Genomic DNA, 8,121 nt, shown 5'->3' with positions numbered 1-8,121 from the left:
TAAAATTATGACGGGGGTCAACTATCTGCATTTTTCACGGGGACCAATATTGTCCTAGATCCTAATGAAAATAAGGCAAAGAGAATACAGAAAACTAAATATTGTTTAAAAAAATCAAACGGAAATTGAAATCGAAGAAATATTTATCAATATTAAAAACCGGAAACCGAATTGGAAAAAATAAATAATACCTACCGATATCTGAAACTGAAATCGAAATCGCAAATAAATATTTTCGGTTTCAAGCCCTGATTTTGGGACACTATAATATTATTATAACATAATGTTCATGTTATTTTAATTAATAGAAAATTACAATATTACCTAATTGTGAATTGTATTATTTAAATAAAAAGGTCAAAGCCACCCACGTTATGTTTAATGGTTATGCTATAAATATTAAGTGTATATACCTAAATATACTTAATACAACAAATGACGAAAAATAAATACTTCTTTAAATTGAGAAATATTTATACCTACACAAAATAGATATATACCTACCACGGGGCACGAACTAAGACATAATATCATTAGATAATATTATATAATAATTATATGTTAGTCCGTGCACAATGCACGTCGAACATAATTTTATAATATTATGTAATATCTCGGAAGTCTCAGCAATATAATAATATAATATAGCGACCGATCGCAATTTTATCCATCGGTATTACCTAATCGTACAGACTTCAGATCGTAGGAGTAGTAGTGTTCACACAGATCCTCCTCTGCTGTCGGTTCAAACGAACAAAAAAAAAAAAAACTTCAGATCGTAGATGGAACAAGGTACCTTTCGTATGAAGGTTTGGCATAACCGGCTCTCATTCTCTCGGGCGTCGTTCATAACCGCACACTTTTATACCTTTATCCCGCATATTTTCCCCAGATCAAACCGTTCAATACCGCACACATTGATTTATATCAATAACGTATACATTTATCTAAGATGACATTATCGTTTAGTACCACACACCAGTTAATCATATTTAATCAAGATCAAAAAAAAATCATAAAAATAAAACTTTGTGACGAGCGGCGCAGAAAGTACCATAGTCAACATAGGCATTAATTGTATGTTCCGCATCCTACAATATTTCATTTAGTAAGAACATTAATTCAAAATAATAAATATATCTTGAGTTATTATTAATTAACTTTTGTTTTTTTTAGATAGATGTGTTAAAACAATAACGATAATTACTGAAACCAAATTCAATATCAATACAATTTTATTTGTTGGGTAAAAAAGCTTGACAATTTAATACAAGGCTATTAATTAAAATGAAAAATATTAATAATCCAATTTCACAAGTTTTTTTTATAAGCTTTTAAAGTACGAATTTTGACAAAAGGCATAAAAATCACGAAAATGTACAAAATATTTTGAGTTAGAAATTTCTAAAAATTTCTATTGATTTTAAAATGTAATACGAGTTTTCTTATAATGGTTGGGCTGGGATTTTTATGCCCTAAAAAGCTCAAAAAATGCCGTTAAAAAAATGCAAAAAGTTATAGTCGATTGTCTTTGATCCTATTTACATTTAATTATAATATATTGAATTATTTTTAATAAGTACCTACTAAATTATTTTTTTAATAACTATAAAATATGTTTAATTTTTAACTGTCAATCAAATGTGTTTGGTTTTGAACAATCAACCTTTCAAATTTCCCTTTTTAGCAATAGAAAAAATGTGTGCAGGTATTGAACAGTGTAAAATGTGTGGTTATGAAAGGTAAATGTGCGGTTATGTTAACCGCCGATTCTCTCTACCCTCTCATCCCTTTGATTTTGATTATTGATGTCCTGTATCACCCTTAGTATCTCCGTGGAAAATCAATATATTTAAATACAATTTTTTTACACTCATAAGTATGGAAATTCTGGTTGTTTAGCATAGTTATGGCACTTACAAGTGAATTACCGGAGGGAAAAAATTTCAAAGTATATTTTGATAATTGGTTTTCGTCACTTCTACTTTCTGTTGCTCTAAAAGAAAGACAAATATTTAGTATCGGTACAGTAAGACAAGATAGGATGGGAAAGTGTCCACTGCAATTGGAAAAAGAATTAAAAAAAAAAGGACGAGGATCATATGATTCCAAAGTTGAAACGGAAAATAATATATCATTAGTTCGTTGGTTTGATCGGAAGTCAATCAATTTTTATCTACGTATACGAGTGTTGAACCTCTTGGGACTTGTAAGCGCTGGAGCATGTCCGACAAAAAATTTATTGAAGTACAAAGACCTCATGTTGTGGAGGAATATAATAAATTTATGGGTGGAGTAGACCTTGCTGATATGTTGTTGGAACTGTATAGAATTGATATAAGATCAAATAAATGGTACATGCGAATAATTTTTTGGGTGATTGGAGTTTGTATTGTAAATGGCTGGCTTCTTTATCGACGTCATTTAAAACAAAAAAAAGAAAAATTAAAAATGAGTTTACTAGAGTTTCAAACTAATATTGCTGCTGCTTTATGTGAAGTAACTGCAGTGACTCTCAAAAGAGGACGACCATCCACAGAAACGGTAAATTCGCCAACTGAACTACCAAAGAAAAAAAAAGCTAATTGTACACCAACACCAGTAGCTGACATCAGATTGGACGGATATCATCACTGGCCTGAAATGGTGGATATAAAAGAACGGTGCAGAGCCTGCAAGCAAACTACATTTATGAAATGTAGTAAATGCAAAATTCATCTGTGCATAACTAAAACTAGAAACTGCTTTATAACATTTCACAACAAGTGAATGATAATATCCATATTATATATATTTTTAGTTTTAGTTTTTTTCATAAATGAACAGTATTATGTTTTTTTTTAAATTTAATTTTTATTCATTTTTTAACCAAAAAAAGTATTAAGTTTTTTGTTTTGTTTATTATCAATTATAATACAGTTATTTTAAATATACCTATATTTGTATTTTTTTTATTATTAGGAAAATTCATAATTACAGTCCAGTAATGACCATTGTTGCTTATAAGCAACATGTCGGAAAACTCGGAAAAACAAAATATCATATTTAAGATTTTTTAAATATGTATTCACATGACTAAAATTAATTTAAAAAATGCATAATTATTTTTTTTTATGTAAAACTGAAAATTTGGGTAAGAAAAGGTTAACTATTATTCTTAGAAATTCAAAATAATAATTAGCAATTTTCTTTACATTTAATTTTTTTTTTTAACTGTTTTAAATAATAGGTACGATCAACATAATAGCTATTTTGGAAATTTAAAAAACGTATTTGCCTAAAAAAATTTTTACCATAGTTATCGGTCTCCTTTATTCTCTATTTTTCTTACGGTTTTTTTGTAACGCATTACATTTTTGCTCGGCTAGGTCCCCTTGCGAACCCTCGATAAGGATAACTTCGTTCCAATAACTCGACCTAGGTAACTGCTTATATTAGCTGTATAAACGTATTCCCACCGTAATATAATTCACGCGCGATGATTAATATTGAGAAAATGTGTGTTAAATATTTGAGTATAAGATCGACCACAATATTATTAATGATATATAAATAATAAAACACCCTGAAAAAATATTGCACACGTGACATAATAATAGTACACTAACCTGATAGAAGATATCGTCAACGACACGATCACGAAATGACTTCCTGTTCATGGTACATCACCGGCTAAAATGACGTACCAGCTGCATTTGATTCCGCGAGATTCAGAAACGGGCCGAATGGTAAACGGCGACAGGAACGGTATGCAAAATTAACCGAATCGCAGTTATAATAATTATTTTGCGGGGCCCCATATTTATTTTAGTCTCTAACGAACTTCCTTTATTTTTATATAATTTCATAATCTTTAAGGTTTTGTTAGAAATCTAAATTTGTATTTATGAACTAATAATATCCAATTTTAGTTTATATATTAGACACAACATGGGTAGGTACCTACTTAGGTAAAAACAATATACGATATATTCAAGATAGTTTTTGTAAATAAATGCCTGTGAAAAAAAATATCGGCAATCAGTCTTGTTTTTAAGAGATTGTCAACGCACTATTTGTTTTCTCTCCTTGGCCCACGCTAAACATAGACAAAATCATTTTTTTCTATACTTTTAAGTAATCATAGAGTCATTACACGTCCTATTACAAAAAAGATAGAGAATAATATTTTCGAGGGAATGACATATCGATTTTATATTTTATTATTATTAGACTCGATATTCGACTTTCAAAATAAACCTAAAATTGTTGTTAATTAAAATTATGATTGAATTGTTCTGAGACAATATTTTGAAAAATCGATATGTCATTCCCTCAAAAATATTATTCTCTGTATTTTTTGAAATGGGTGATTTTACTCTAAAATTATGTAATAACATAGAAAAAATGATTCTACATAAATACGTTTTGTCTATGTTTCGCGTAGGCCAGAGAGAGAAAATAATTAATAGTTCACTGACACCATCTTAAAAAGCAGATAATAATGATTTTAATGATTCTATAACAGAAAAAGTCAAAAATGTTGTAATCTATGAGTAAATGTGAAATTTGGATTAATACAAAATAATATTAATTTTGGGTATTTATAGAGTAAACACATGTGCTTAACGTACCTATTTAATTGTAATGTGTATTATGATGTACGTTAAATATTATGCGTGTCTCAGTGTATATCACTATCATCGGACATAAATATAATCAAGGCTGGGCAAGTTAACGATTTTTTTTAACTTGTTAAGTTAAGTTAAAAGTTACTCGTATTTTTTTTCGTTAACTCGTCAAGTTAAAAGTTAACTTTGAAAAAAAAGTAACTTAACTTAGTGTAAAGTTAAAATTTGCTAATTTGCAAAAAAAAAAAATCCAGTCATATTATAACGTTTTAACTTAATTTTAATTTTTAACTCGTTAATGCCCAGCCTTGAATATAATCAAGTCAAGATATTAAAATATCGTACACATATTCCGAAATCCACGGTCAAAAATATTTATTTTATGTAGGTAATTCAAATAGACAATAATAAATAGATACTTACCCACAAAGCATTTTAATATTTCCCAACTATGGTAAAAATATTTTCAGGAAAACATCATAGTTGTCAAAAAATTTGAAAAAGTTGCGTAAATAATAAGGAAATATTGTATTTATATTTTTTGGCCAAGAAGTTTACATTTGAAAAATATTTTGTAAAAAACATAACCTAACAAAACATTTTAGTCGTATTTTTTCATAAAACATTTTCATGGAAACACTATAAAAAATGTGAAGTCAACATTTTTATGCAACCATATAGACCAATATTTTGTTATCATGAGAATAAAATATTTATACAATATTATTAGTCAAATTTTCATTATACAAGTACACTAAAATATCCGCAAAATATTATCATTTCCCAAATGCTGAGTGGGTAACCTGATCGAAGCGATGTTTGTTGAAATTGACCACGTTGAATGTCTCGTAGTAAGTTACGCGCGTTGCCCATGTATAAAGTTTATTTTCGTAGTTCATTAAAAAAGAGAAGTATAATGTTCGTTAATATTTAAAAGACGAAAGCAAAATAATATTATTATAATACTATTTATACTATGGTATAGGTTAGTGGTTTTCGAACTGGTTTAACATTTCAACTGTTCGTCCAAGAATAAAATTATAAAAATAAAATTAATAAAAATTAGTTAGCACATCATGCACACATTTCTAAAATGAATTGTATATAATTATAATTGAAAACAATTTTATTCATCGAATTATTTAGTGAAAAAAAAATGGTCAGTGTTCCGTTACATTTTTTGAGGAGCACGGTGTTACGTATTTAATAAAAGTTTGAAAATCACTGTTATAAGTCTTAACTAAATAATTGTGTACCGTCATCGGTCGTCATCGACGATAAACATTTTTCCAAGTAGGTACCTACGTGGTAAAATTGCTTATAAATGAATGGCAATTTGTTAAAAGGGACCGATGTACAATTTCAACTACTTTTCAGGAAAAACAGTTTTCATTTATTTCTATTTGCGTAATAAGATACCTTTTAACAAGTTGTGAAATATTTCATAATAATTTTTCACAGACGAGATGATACGAAATAGGTAATTTTTAGCACAAAACGATGTGTTTGCATAAGAGGATAATTAATATAGGTACAACAAAACTATTTTTGTTAAAAATGTAACTTGGGTCCCTTTTAACAAATTGCCATTCAAATACTATAGTGGCATTTATAATCGATGGTGGTACTGATTAATTTCTCTTATAATTAAATTAAAAATTAAAAATATGTTTGAGTATTTTCAAGCAAATAACAATAATTAGTAAGCTACGTATGGTTATTATTTCTAGGTACTGTTTTGATTTTCGTCGATATAACAACCTTTTTCCTAAGAAAAACACGCGTCCACATAGGTCGCTTTTTACATACTATTGGGACAATATAATTTTGATTATTTATAGATAAAGTGATGTTCAGAAAACATAATTTGCTGAAGCAGTGGCCAGTGGGGCCATAGTATTAACACATTAATATAATAAAATTAATATTATTCTGCAAAGTATACTAAACAATAATTAATATTATCTAATATCGGTACCTTAAATCTACAATCAGTGGCGGACAAGCAGGGCGGGTAAGTGGCCCTCTAGAACTTTTATGTTTGGGCCTCGAGCTATATTTGTTAGGTATTTTTAATCATTTTTCAATTCCACACAGTAATCATTACCGCGAAAACGAAGAATACAATATTACAATAGGCACTATTTACAAAAATAAAATAACAGTCCGACTACAGCCGCGAAGGCAATGAAAATTATTTTAGATTAATTTTTAGAATTTATTGTGTAACGATACACGTCAATAGATGCTAGTGATCAAAACACTTGGTAATTTATTATTTTTTTAAAATAATAATAGTAATCACTAATTAGTATTAAAAATAGTGTTTTAATTAAAAACCTTAAATATATTTTTGAAATTTTATTTTATTTGTATTGAAAAAGATTTAAGATTTTAATGTTGAAGTAACTTATTTTTTGTATTATGCTATAATTTCCTTAAAAAGTTATTTTTAAAATTTTAACATGAGTCTCTTGTTTGGCAGTTTTCAAGGGCCTTCAGGGCCTCAGTCCGCCCCTGGCTACAACGTATAACGATTTCGCAGATATTTTGTTGAGCGTACGAACTAACAAAATGGTAGGTACGTATAATCGAATAATCATTAAAATATTACCTAGGTCGCTTAGTGCAAGTAAATAATACTATTATTAATCTTACCTGTGACATCTTTTTTGCTGACCAAAACTTTCTTTATACTTCCTTTTCTCGTCGTTTTTGTTTGATCCATTTTCACCGCTCATTTATTTTCCAGCAATGTTGTTGGTACCTATATAGACATAATATCATTATTATAGTTCATAATAAAATTATTATTATTATTGTTATAGTCGATCTTACCCAAAAATTGAACACACATATTTTCTTCAATATTCATCATCGCGCGCGAACTGGATTACGGTAGGTACGTTATAAATACGTTTTAAAATTTTAAAATTTAAAAATCGATACACACGACACGGCACTATTTCGACTTAAAAACCCGGACTGTAACACGACACGGCACTTTTTCGACTTAATAACCCGGACTGTAACACAAGACGTGCATTACACTGAAATAAAATTGTATTCGGCATTTACGAGCACGCAGGAGATCCGAAGACTTGTCGAAGTGAACTGATGACTGATTCCGTTCCCGTGCAGTGTACCCACTCGGCGACTTAGTGCAATAATATCATATCGGAATTATTACTCGTTTAGTTATCTACATTTTATAAATTTCCCCGTTTTATTCGGCATATCTCCAAACGGATATAGATCGCACATACCCACGATAGGTAATAGGCCTATAGATTATATTTTAATATCACCTGCAGTCTACCGATATCTAGACTGCGCAATAGCATGATATTATACCTACGTTGTTTATTGACCTAAACTCGAATCATTATAAATTATATAATATAATATTGTAGTCTATAACTATAATATTATATTGGGTTATTACTTATCGCGTAGCATTCTAGTTGGTTTTTTTTTTCTCGAGTACCTATACAATTTCTACATTTTAGAT

The 8,121-nt window shown here is 28.9% G+C and overlaps 1 long non-coding RNA gene across 1 annotated transcript; it reads right to left on the bottom strand.

The window, feature by feature from the left end:
* Window positions 1–7,212: 7,212 nt before the first annotated feature.
* Window positions 7,213–7,788, bottom strand: LOC107883617. The gene is made up of 2 exons (XR_001679418.2): window positions 7,449–7,788; window positions 7,213–7,377 (listed from the first exon to the last, which is right to left on the bottom strand). It is a non-coding gene; the product is annotated as an uncharacterized LOC107883617 (long non-coding RNA).
* Between the last annotated feature and the right edge of the window lie 333 nt (window positions 7,789–8,121).

This window comes from Acyrthosiphon pisum, chromosome X, assembly GCF_005508785.2.
Source record: "Acyrthosiphon pisum isolate AL4f chromosome X, pea_aphid_22Mar2018_4r6ur, whole genome shotgun sequence".
NCBI classification, from domain to species: Eukaryota; Metazoa; Arthropoda; class Insecta; order Hemiptera; family Aphididae; genus Acyrthosiphon; species Acyrthosiphon pisum.
This window is presented reverse-complemented; position numbering and strand designations above follow the sequence as displayed.